At 38.1% G+C, this 13,414-nt stretch overlaps 1 pseudogene; it reads left to right on the forward strand.

Annotated features, from left to right (window-relative positions):
- Positions 1–10,749: 10,749 nt before the first annotated feature.
- Positions 10,750–11,722, forward strand: LOC137242594 (seminal metalloprotease 1-like; annotated as a pseudogene).
- Positions 11,723–13,414: the final 1,692 nt, after the last annotated feature.

Consider the following 13,414-nt stretch of genomic DNA (forward strand, 5'->3'; position numbering starts at 1 on the left):
GTAAAAAATGGCTGAAATCCGACTATGACCACGCCTACTTTTTCGATATCGAAAATTACGAAAAATGAAAAAATGCCATCATTCTATACCAAATACGAAAAAAAGGATGAAAGATTGTGATTGGTTTGGTTTTTTGGCGCAAAGTATACATAATTTTAGAAAAAACTTTGCAAAATGGGTGTGTTAATGTGTGGGTGTGCTAATTAGAGGAAATTGTAAAAGTTCTGCAGGGAGAAATATATAAATAAATTAGCGGTACCCGACAGATGATGGTCTGGGTCACCCTGGTCCACATTTTGGTCGATATCTCGAAATAGCCTTCACATATACGACTAGGGGCCACTCCCTTTTAAAATACTCTTTAATATCTTCCATCTAATACCCATGTCATACAAATACATTCCAGGGTTACCCTAGGTTAATTTTCCTAAATGGTGATTTTTCCTTATTTAGTCTCCAAAGGTCTCAGCTGAATATGTAATATTCGGTTACACCCGAACTTAGCCTTCCTTACTTGTTTTATATTTGGATTTCTCTTAGAAGTTGGAAATTTGTTAAACAGGGATAATAACGGCGAAATTGTAAGGACTTAGGTGAATGTTATAATACAGTTTTCGATGGAACTGAACTTTTTGTCGATGTATGTGTCTGCAAAATATGACTGCGCAGTAGAAAAGAAATTGAACCTAAAACTCCGTTAGAATTACTTACTTTTATAATCTCGCATGGAGAAGATGTTTTTCTAAACTTACTATCTCAGTATTACTAATGTATATTATTAATAATGTATTATAATCATATTATTATTAAATATGTATTTGAGTCTACTTACAGATGATATCTTCAGCCCATGATAAAAATATAGGAAGGTAAAACCATTCTCTCTTCTCGGCGGCTGTAATGATTTTTAGATTTTTAAAAAAATTTTAAAATCTCTCTCAAAATCTTTGTGGAAATGCCAAACCAAAGGATACAAAGAAAAGTTTTAGTATATTTGACTTTACAAATGCCCGATAAAAAATAAAATAGATCGAAAATTTGGTATGCATTTTTTTATTTCGGTTTTATAGTTTTTTTTCGTAAATTTGTACGATTTAACCATGCATGGTTATAATTTTCTCATAACAGCATTCAGCGTACTTCCATCATTAGAGATGTTGCAGGTCTTCGCAGCTGGTCGATTCACCTAGTCCAACTGGGGAATATTAATTTGTGGAAGTTGAATTCCCGATTTTGTTTTGATGACATGCAGAGAGCAGCGCACACATACATTTTCCTGTTTACCATGGACAGAACTAGGCGACGTAGTCTTTTGCCCTTCCGTCCATGTATGGTTCTTATTTTTGTTGTACAAATCCCTCGCCTGGGTTAATGGGCTAGAACACTCAAGAAACTTAAAATAAATTCCTCTAACGGAGGTCCAAGGAATCGAGCAGTTTCAATATGATTTTAGCAAAAAAAATTTGCTATTACAGATTTTTGTCCACATTACAGACAAAGACATGATTTCTGCTATACACCAGGCTGGGGCCTTACATAGAGATCGAAGTTGGGGCAGAGTAACGCGCATATCCTTCGGAAGTGTGCATTCTTCTTCGGTTTCGATGTCTGCATAGCCGGGAGCCTGAGTTTGAAGGAAATCACAGACTATGCGTTCGTGTTTCTCTGGATCATTCTACATCAGATCTCGTCATAGGGCTTATGCAGATGTCTTCTTATCTACCTTGGAGGCGCAACTACATCAATTCATTGTCTTTTGGAATGTCTCGGTGCTCAGACGTCTTAAGAAGATATTCCGTGGCAGTTCTATGTGGGAAATTTGGCAGCCCTGCAACTTTCTCCGTTGCAGCGATTTGAGGATTTGTATGCATCTTTGTGCGTTGTAGGCAATTTCGGATGCATTTGTATTGAAGCAGAGACTGTGTTCGAACGTCACAACCAAAAGTTTTTGGTGTTCCATACAAGTATCGTTCTGCCATCGAAGTGGCTTTCCAGTTGTGTTATGTGCAAGGTCCCCGTCGTGAACAATATGGTCGTATGTACATGAAATCAGTGTCAAGTTCTGTGATGTGAAAAATTTGAAGAGACAAGGGATATAAATGTTTATTTTGCAGCATATTTTTCTTTTGTTGATACCAATCTGCATTCGCAGAGCCATGAAGCTGCCGGCGTCAAAACATATTTGGCCCCGGGCGCAAGAAAACCTCACTATGCCACTGCCTTGTAATAATGAGTTAGCGGTTTTATTGAAAACAAATACTTACATTAAGTAATAATAATATTAAAAGCTAGAAAATAATTATTTTATTTATTTAGTTCAGTATAAAAGTACATTCTTTCTTACAGACTAGTTAAAAATAGAAAACAATTCAATCTTAAACTTATATAAGCTGTTTTTTAGGTGGGTCCTAGGCAATAGTCATCACACCCCTCATTAATCAGACAAATAGATAAAAGCGTTGTTCGCACGCAATTTCTAAAAACGTGGAGCGTATCATAACCTGATTAAGGTTCATCATTTGTAAAGATATAAGCGGTTGGCTATCAATAGAAATTTGACGCGGCCCACGAATTTGTCTAATCAAAGCCGCGTTCCTAGGACCTACCTAATTATTTTCTAGATTTTAGTATTATTATTACTTAATATAAGTATTGGTTGGTATACTACCGTTATCCAATACAAGTTATAATCATCAAGCAATTTTCGCCGTTTTATAACAAGTCTGGCCGCAGGAGCCGTGAGGATCATTGCCTCGAGGATATTGTTATGCATTCGTTTTATTTGTAATCTCGTTCCATTGCATAGAGTTGGTGGCTTAAGGTTACGCAGCAAAATAATTGGAATATCGTTTTTTAACTTCAAATTATTGGGCGGTATTTCCAGAGGGATTAAGCGAATTTGAAAATTCAGTTGGATAGTGTACGGCATCTTCATTATTAAGAACAGTGTCATTTGATATATACTCTTTAACTTCACCAGGAACTCTATCTAGAATTATGTTATTTATTTCATCTACAGTCTTATTCCTTGGTGAAATGATAGCCCGTTTGCATAGCCAAGTATATGGCTTGCTGGATAGCTCTTCAATATTTGGGTAAACTTCTGATATTAATTCGCTCACGTTATGTACCACATTCCCAAGCTTTGAATTTACAATAAAGTAGCCGTTCTCAGTGAAAATTTTACCATCTCCAATATCTAATAAATCTTGGGGAAATGTACTTATACTTCCGTTAAGATGCGCTCTAATGTTTGTTCGCAGACACAATTTTTTGAGGTGAATCCATAATAAGGACGATTTGAAGCACGATTTAACAATATCAGCTCGAGTTCCTTTCGCTACTGCTTGACAAAGTCTGACGAAAATCCCCTGCAAAAAGGATTGTTATATCACCAAAGGGTTTATCGTTTGATCCTAGGTCTTTTAATGTACGATCTACTGCTTCAATATGTGCTCGGTTAGTCATTGTACACTCATCACACACTATAAGAATTGCGTCTTTTATTATTTTAGCCAGTGACCCGTTCTTTCGAATGGAACAAACCTTTTCTCTTTGGTGGGACACGTTTAAGGGCAATTTAAAAGTGTAGTGGGCTGTTCGACCACCAGATAAAAGAGCCGCTGCAATTACCGATGATGCTACAGCCAGCGCCGCGTGACCTTTACATCTGGCATATGCGAGAAGAAGATTAAGTAAAAAGATTTTCCACAACCACCAGGAGGATCTAAGAAAAATGCTTGGTCTCTTTTGTTTTCAATGCTGTCAACGACACTATCATATGTCAGCTGCTGATCCGAAACCATTTTCGATATATTAGCTTAAAGGTAGTCATTTAAATAATTCAAGTCACATGGGCGCCTCAGGATTGTCTCAAAAGAGCAATCCGGTCATTGAATATCACGATGTGGGAAGGCAACCCAAAACTGGATAAACCTTTTTCGCAAAGGCCAATTACTTTGTCCTCGATATCTTACTTACTTACTTAAATTGCCGCTTAACCGTCTAAATGGTTATGGCCGTCCAACAAGGCGCGCCAGTCGCTCCTTCGCTCCGCCAACCGCCGCCAATTGGTCACACCAAGGAAGTTTAAATCGTTTTCCACCTGTTCCTTCCAACGGATTGGGGGCCGCCCTCTACCTCTGCTTCCATTGGCTGGTTCCGATAGAAACACTTTCTTGGCCGGAGCATCATTTTTCATTCGCACAACATGGCCTAGCCAGCGCAGTCGCTGCGTTTTAATTCGCTGGACTATGTTGATGTCTGCGTATAGCTCGTACAGCTCATCATTAAATCTTCTTCGGTAATCGCCATCGCCAACGCGTAGAGGTCCATAAATCTTTCGAAGAACTTTTCTCTCGAACACTCCCACAGCCGCTTCATCTGCTGTTGTCATGGTCCATATTTCTGCCCCATATAGCAGGACGGGTATGATAACTGACTTGTAGAGTATGATTTTCGTTCGCCGAGAGATGACTTTACTTTTCAATTGCCTACTTAGTCCAAAGTAGCATTTATTGGCAAGATTGATTCTTCTCTGGATTTCAGTGCAGTGTCCTCGATATCAATGAAACCTTAAAAGAAATGTTAACTACTTATTCAATCATTATCATAATAGTCGTAAAATTTTTTCAAACCTAGATTTATTAAATCTTCAGAAGTTTGTATATCGGGATCGTTACGCCTTCTGCGTTCATTGAAAAGGAAGTCTTCCCAGAAGTCATCCTTGAACGTGTTCCATAATAACTCAGCATTTGACGGCTGACAAAAAACTATTAAAATGGAAAATAATTCTCTTAGCCTTGGCGGCGAATGCAAAAGAGCTGCCTCAGCTACGGCATTTTTCCGTCGTCGTTTTCCAAAAGTTATAGTTCTCTGCAAGCGGCTTGAAAAGTTGGGAAAACTACACCATTTACAGTCCTCAAGCTTTCAAAAGAGGTAGGACCTCGAAAACTGTGAAGCAATAAAGGTATATGAAAACATTCCGCTTGGTTGGGGTGTACATTGTAAACTCTACCAAGCGCCGAATCCTTTTTAGTCCCTGGGTTACTTTCAATAGATGTTCCGCGCTTCCTTCTGGAAAATTTATTATTGCTCCACGTATAATAAGACGGCACTTCATGATAAATAAGTGTTTTTGCAAAAGAATCGGTAGCGCATAGTTCAAAAAATGCAACCAACATAGTTTTACGTGGTTTTTCCAGAACTCGGTGTACATTATCTTCCGAGAAGTACACTCGTTGTCCTTTCTCTAAATGTACTGCCAAGTGTACAACAGTTGGATATCGCTCATGGATGGGAAAATCAAAAAAAAACGCCAGAAAGACTCTGAAGTGCTTATATACCGACCGTTAAGATATTTTTGAATCTCAACCGAAGTATTTTGAAAAGAAAATATAGATTGATCTGAGCCCTTATTAACATATTTGCAAATGTATTTAATAGCTTTAACGGAATGACAGTATTCAAAGTTAATATGTTCCGAAAAACATCGCGGAAGTACAGGGCAATAAGGAACAACCCATCTATTGTCTATCCTGGTCATAGTTCCACGTACATCAAGGTCGGCAATATTTCCTCCGTTTACAGGACACCGTCTACGGTATGTTGGGTAGCCATCTTCGTCAGACTGCGTCTCAGCGATATAATTGCGGGGAAATCTCTTCACACACTTACCATGCCATGGAGAAAATATATTATGTTGTCCACATGGTCCATGTATCATATTTTTGCACACAATTTCGTAGAGGAGTGAGTCATCGCGTTGGCTGGGTACTTCAGCGCAAATAATTCTATCTATTTCGTATGGTTGAATTTTCGTCTGCAGCCACAGCAATATATGACAATGCGGTAACCAACGTTTTTTGCATTCTACTGAGACCATGTGGCACCTAACTTTTCCAAATATGCATTTTTTGGTTAAAATAAACATTAGCTTTCTCATTTTTAAATGCAAAACTCTAGCCACAATATCATGTCGATCATATGACTTTTGTGAATCAAAAAGCTCTTGAGTTATTTCTGTCCATTCAGGATTACATGCGAATATGTCATGTACATATGTCATTGCGTCTTGTGTTTTTTCCTGCATATAACGCTCCCGTAATGACGATGGAAGTATAACTTTTTGGCCAATAGTAGAAACATTAATATTGGAATCTTCATTGAAAACATCACGTAAGTGTATATATTCTTCAGTACGTAGTTTTTGGCGAAATCAGCGTATGAAATTCAATCCTTCGGAAATCATCTTTGCCATCATGGAGTATTGATTCAATAAGTTTTTAAAATAATGAAAGTGATTTAAGCAGTTATCTCTGATCATAAACCGGTGAGCATAGAACTGAATGCAAGATATATATTTTGTTTGATCACAATTTGGCATGTTCAAACAGTATCATCTACTTTCCCGACGCTTTTGATTCCTCTCCCCTCTGCTTCTTCCCCTAACTCCCATTCTCATTCTACTCCACCCTCACCCTCATATTTGGTTAACATCTCCAAAAATAAGAAATATTCAAATAAAAACGGTGTTGATTAGATGTAACCGTCAATACCTTTTCTTTGATACCCATAATATATGTATATAAACTTTTGAGGTTACCCTGATCCACATTTTCGATATCTCCCAAACCAAATAAGGTAACAAAATTAAAACTATCTTGCATTAATATCCTCGTCAATACTTATCGTATGATATCCATATCGTATGAACACATTATAGAGTTATCCTGGTCCACATTTTTTTTTTTAGTCGATGTCTCGCAAATTAAGGTGGATATTGAAATGAAATCAACTCTGCATTAACCCTAGAATGCATAGCCGGGTACCCGTGTGTCCAGTTGCGACTTTAAACTACTTCAGTGAGAAAGCCACTGTTACTAGAGTGTTGAACCTTGTCATCTAGGAAGCCACAGCATTTCTGTATCGTTTAAGTCCATGCTCGCAGGTTTCAGTTGAGGGGTTCCCCAGATATAAGTTCCCAAAGTCGACACCTACGCGAACACATAACAAGTACCCGCGCACCCTTCAAATATTTAACAATTTATTTGTTTTAATAGGAAATTTTTATTGCGGATTATAAAAATATATTAGAAAACATGAATCTTTAAACAAAATCTATTGTATTTTGTAGACATATACTAATAACTTTTCTGCTCGCAAGCGGTGCAGATACAATTTGTCACCGAATGTACCAGGCACATTGGTTTTTTGCAGATGCTGTATGCTTTTCGCGTGTTTCTTCTTCATTTGGGTGTTTCAGGATAGCAGGATCCAGTTACCGGTTTTCTCGAGCTTGTCGCAGTAAGTAACTCAGTAATGAGCACACAATCTGTAATAATTTTTACTTATGAACTTTGTTACTGTGCACTTGTAACGGTAGAAACTTGTAAGTGGACACACGGGTACTGCCGTTATGCGTTTGAGTGGTATTTTTTGGTTATACCTTATACGGTTAAAAACCTCGTCGATACCCCACATTTTAGGGTTACCCTGGTCTACATTTTCGCTTAATCTATTTCAATCTTCGTCTCATTCTATCTCTTTCTCAGTCTCCATCTCTCTTTTCTCTTCTATCAAGTTCTTTTCATTCTTCATCCCTTATTGCCAGTCCCAGAGGGTGGTATATATTTTGTTCCAGTCACATTCCGAGTCCTAGTCCCAGTCCCACTCCCATTCTCAGTCTCAGTCCTAGTCATAATCCCAGTCCCAGTCCGCCTCTAATCTACTTCCCGAAAAAAAGATCTTAAATACTAATATAGACAAATGTAGATACCAAATTTCGGGCAAATCGAATATTTCATATGTAAATAGGTATGAGGGTATTATTAATTCATGTATTTCGGCTACGCATGCATATTTATAAGTTTTGCCATGTTGATGCAAAAGCTTTCATTTGATATCCATATTACGCACACATTCTAGGAGTATCCGAGTCCACGTTTTGGCCTATATCTCGAGACCCCAGGCACCAATAGGTATGAAAACTAGCCTGTACTAAAGAACCCATCAACAGCTTTCATTTGATATCCATATTCTGTAAACACATTCTAGGGGTACCCGGGTTCAGGTTTGGGTCTATATCTCAAGACCCTGTGCGTCGATCGCAACCAAGCCTATGTGCAAATCACCACGTGAGATATTTTTTTTTTTTTTATTTATTTATTTATTTAATTATTTAAAGTCAACTAACAAGAGTGGTCGACTAACAAAATACAAAGGAAAGTAACATAAAAAAAAAGATAGCGTAAAAATATATACAAGTATAGAATTAAAAATGGAATAAATTAAAAATTTACAATTTATTTTAACATTGAACAAGAACTAAAATTAAACTATCATTACAAATTAAACAAATAAACTGTAAGATATCAGTTGAGACTGAAAAGTATACCATTGCGTAAGGCAACAAACGAACATTCGATACTAATGCAATTATACAAGTCGTTATAGTACGAGCACCAAACACGTATAGGATCATTTTTGTCAAAATTTCTACGACACAGGGGTAAATGGAAGGGCACGTAGTGTCTGGACGTCCTAGCAGGAACTGCAAAGCTCAATCGACTTAGCAGCTCAGAGGAGTCAACCTCACCTAGAATTAGCTTATGCAGGAACATTACCCCGAGTAATATTCTACGATTTTCCAGAGTTGGCAAATTAATGAGAAGAAGTCTACTTCTATAAGACGGAAGATGAAGATTTGAGTCCCAGTTAAAGGCCCGTAGAGCAAAAATTAAAAATTGTTTCTGCACAGACTCAATACGCTTTATATGAGTAATATATAATGGACACCAAACACACGAGCAATACTCAAGTATTGGGCGGACCAGCGAAGTGTAGAGGACTTTGGTCAGATACGGATCCTTGAACTCCTTAGCCCAGCGTTTCACAAAACCAAGGGTACCCATTGCTTTATTAGTAATAGCAGAAATATGTGAGTTGAAGCTCAGTTTCGAGTCAAACAGAACCCCTAAATCGTTAATCGAAGATATACGCTCCATAAGAGTGCCATAAAGTGCATAAGACGACAGGACAGGCTTCACGCGATGAAATGTCATGAACTTACATTTGGAACAGTTTAGAACTAATGCATTAATTGTACACCAGCGTTGAAATGCGTCCAAATCAACCTGAAGTAGATTTGAGCGAGTTAACTCCGAAGGCAAGCATGTATAGCAAATTTTTACATCATCGGCATACATTAGAGCTCGTGAATGATTCAAAATCTGTGGCAGATCATTTATAAAAAGAGTAAAAAGCAATGGGCCTAAATGACTGCCCTGAGGTACACCAGAGGTAACATGAATTGATTTTGAAATAATATTTTTATAAAGCACCTTTTGGGTTCTATTAGAAAGATAGCTTGAGAGCCATGAAGTCAGACTCTTCGGAAAGCCCAGTAAATCAAGCTTCAGAATCAGAAGTTCGTGATTCACTGAATCAAAAGCTTTACTAAAATCCGTATAAATCACATCAGTTTGCTTGCAAGCCAAAAAACCATCCCGAACTAAAGAGGTAAACTCAAGTAGGTTTGTGGTGGTTGACCTACATCTCACAAACCCATGCTGAAAGGGTGATAATATGGAAGTACACGAATGTTGAAGCTGACAGGTAATTATTTGTTCAAAGGTTTTAGGAATAGCTGAAAGCTTAGCAATTCCCCTATAATTCTCAATATTAGATCTACTACCCTTCTTGTGCAGAGGTATGATAAACGACTGTTTCCAAATTGATGGAAATGACGCTGATTGCAAAGATAAATTGAACAATTTTACGATCGGTTCTGTTAAGTTCACAGCACAGAACTTAAGCATACAGCCAGGAATACCATCGGGCCCTGGAGAAAAAATCGGTTTCAGAGCTAAAAAACTCTGAAGCACAGTGGCACTATCAATGACTGGATTGAGAATACAGTTAGAACTAACTATCTCGAACGGATAACTACCGGTTTGGGTACAGGTTGAAGAATAGGTCGATTTGAAAAAGTCTGCGAATAAGTCGGCAATATCATGGTCAAGGCTAGCATTCTCGCCACCCAAAGACAAAGATGATGGAAATCCCGAAGATCTGCGCTTTGAATTAACAAACCCGTAAAATTTTTTAGGATTTTTAAAAAACTCAATTTTGCATCTTGTTAAATGCGACTTGTAGCAGTTTTGATTCAGGCGTTGGAAATTGGAACGGGCAACTAAATATTTAGAAAAATCTTCAGAAGAACCAGATCTTTTAAAACGCTTATAGAGCCTCGATTTAATATTGTTCAGGTTAGCAAGTTGCCTCGAGAACCAAGGTGGTTTACTACTCTTAGCCTTAACAAAATGAACCGGAACGCAACGATTAATAAAGTCACTAAGGTAACTATAGAAAATAGATATACGCAACTTATGTGGACGTTTGAACAAAATCGACCGGCGTATATCTACCAACACCGGCTACCAACTAGCACACAACTTAGCCTTTCTTTTTATATATAAGACATAGATATAGATTGAAAACTAATAATGAAAGCAACTCGAAAACTGGCGAAAATCTACCCTTTTGCAGGGAATTCACATTGTTCGGAGTACCCTCAAAAATCAAAAATTAAACGTATGTGATCAATAAAACGTCTGTTCTAAATTTATAAAAATTTACTGCCTAAATAATTGTAGGTCAAAGATAATTTTTTCCATTAAAGCTACTGCGAGTTATTATTTATTATTGATAAGTTTATTGATTAACAACAAACTTTAACGATATCGCTAATTTCATAGAACACAACTCGCAAAAGCACGTTCAGCTTGGGCCTCGCGGTTCACTTAGCGCGTGTTTAGAGCTCAAAATAAATATTTTTAAGTTACACAGAATTCCGCAAAGAAAAAATGGGAGTCCCATATACTTCTATACTACTTTCAGTATTTGTGTCTAGTCTCGCATCACCTCTAAGCACAAATTTTAGCAAAGGTGATCCTGAATTGACTGCCGGTTACTTCGAGGGTGATATGGCGCTAGATGAACAAGACCGTAATGGCGTTAAACAGGAGACCAGACGTTGGCCCAATAATATTGTTTACTATAAAATCAACAATAACTTTTTCGGTGAGAAGTTTTGCTTACTTTAAAGTTTTCATTATCCTTATTAGCTTACAAATTTACTAAAATATAAACATAGATGAATCTCATCGCAATCATATTTTACGTGGCATGCAAATTTTGGAGGAAGTTTCATGCATTCGCTTTCAAGAAGCTTCAGAAGATCAGCATTACTACGTCAATATTACAGGCCTCAGTAATGGATGTTATTCGAATGTTGGTTGGTTAAATAGAGTTCAAAAATATAACCTGCGGGTTTATCCTTTGGATTCGGGTTGCTTCCGCCTGGGCGTAATCGTACATGAACTTTTGCATACACTCGGATTTCGTCATATGCAAAATGCAGCAAACCGTGACGATTATGTTCGCATTGCAACTGAAAATATTCGTCCCGGTAAAGAAATTTATTTCAAAAAATATGACGAGAATTCCGTTGATGACTTTGATGAAGAATATGATTATGGTAGTGTTTTGCATTATAAGGCCACCGCTTTTTCAGTAAATGGTAATATGACTATAATTCCACTTAAGCAGGAAGCTCTCGGTATTATGGGGCCAGCGTCGGCGTATGAGTAAAAGTGATATACATAAATTGAATACGATGTACCGTTGTCCAATAAAATTATAAGTAATTACAGTTAAATGACAATATGTGAAGCAAAATTTATTTTCAGATCTAGAGCTAGCCTTGTTATTTGTCTGAAAAAGAAATATTCAAGGACGTCCTAAAATCTGAAATACGGTGCTGTTTTATTGTGTCTTGCTCCTTTTTGCATAGAAAAGTACTTTAAAATCAATTTCCTATAGTATCAGTCATCCATGTTGATGGCTCTCATACTGCCTATCTCATTATGGGTACGTTCTACAGTAGGGTTCAATAACAGTCATTTGCTGCTGAATTATCACAAATCGAGACATTACAGCCAAATTAGTACTTAAGGGAGCTCTGTCTCTCAGACAAATAAGTGAACATGTGGTAGGCATGCAAACGCATCCACAGAGTCGCAAAATTATTTTGCTAATTCAAACCACTTATACAGGGGCGGATCTAGAGAGAATTTTTGGAGCGGTTGGGTTGGGTTAGGATAAATTGCCGGCCACGAGGACCTCAAATAGACTAAATGAATCAGTAGTTTCACTAACAGTTTTTTAACGACCACACTGAACAACCGTATCAAGAACAAGGACTTATTTTATAAGAAAAACTCCGCACTAGAAGCTTTTGGATCTGAACAGCCGTATCACTCTTAATAGCTAGTGTCTTCGCCTGGCAAGCTCTAGGCAAGGCCCCAAAATGTGCTCAATCATTTCCTACTAGAACTCGTACTTTCTACATCTGCTATGTCTGATCAACCTCAATTTAAATGCTTGTGACGCCAGAAGGCAGTGTCCAGTCAGAATAATCGTCATGAGTATAGAGTCCTTTATTTTTAATGATAGCAGTAACTTTGTTGGACTAAGTTTGTAAGACCTACACATGATTTTTAACACTTTGCAGCCCCATACTTGGGCTCACGCCTTTCCCGCTTCATCGATCTAGTGCACCTCTCTCCTTCCCTTAATCTCGACCAATCTAATTGGTACGTCTGCGGAGCAAGCTTTAAATGATGCGCTCTTTTTAGCTGGTTCATCCGCTTTTTCATTTACATCTATTCTATTATGCCCTGCGACCCAATATAGATGCATGCTTCTCTCTCTCTCTATCTCTCTATTCTTTCCAAGGATCGCATACACTCTCACACACTTTATAGTTCTGTGCTTTGCAAGATTATTGTCTTAAATGCTGCCCGGCATTCAATATAAAAGTTAACGCGGCTGCAGTTTAAGCTATTTTTTCCAGGGTTTCTACTGCTTTGGTTACAACTACTACTTAACGCTACATTGATCTGTCAGCTTGCGGGATCTGTTTATTTCCGGATTAGCGCAGTATACCGCAGACCCTTCACCTTCCGCTAGTTCGGAGCCATCGTTGTAGACGTGTATCGCCTCTTCTGCCATTTGAGCACCCTTGCGCCAACCACCCACCTCTATTAAGGCTTTAAGAGCTCCTTCGAAGCTCAAATACGGAATCAGATAGCACGTTCGCCCTGTAATTAATGACGGTCTACTACTATAGCCGTATGGTCCGCACGCAAGCTTCCCCGAGGTGCTGAGCCCCATTGCAGTTGTTAACGCTATGTTCTTTGCCACCAGGCCGACAGGTAGAATGTGCAGGATGGCATACAGTGTAGCCATAGAGGGGGTTATCAGGGCTCTTGTAATGTAGAGCACTGCATACCCCTTTTAATTTTTTGAGTTAGGTTCTCTTTGTGTGTCTGTCCATCAAGCAAGGACTCTA

This window comes from Eurosta solidaginis, chromosome 2, assembly GCF_040869045.1.
Source record: "Eurosta solidaginis isolate ZX-2024a chromosome 2, ASM4086904v1, whole genome shotgun sequence".
Lineage (NCBI taxonomy): Eukaryota > Metazoa > Arthropoda > Insecta > Diptera > Tephritidae > Eurosta > Eurosta solidaginis.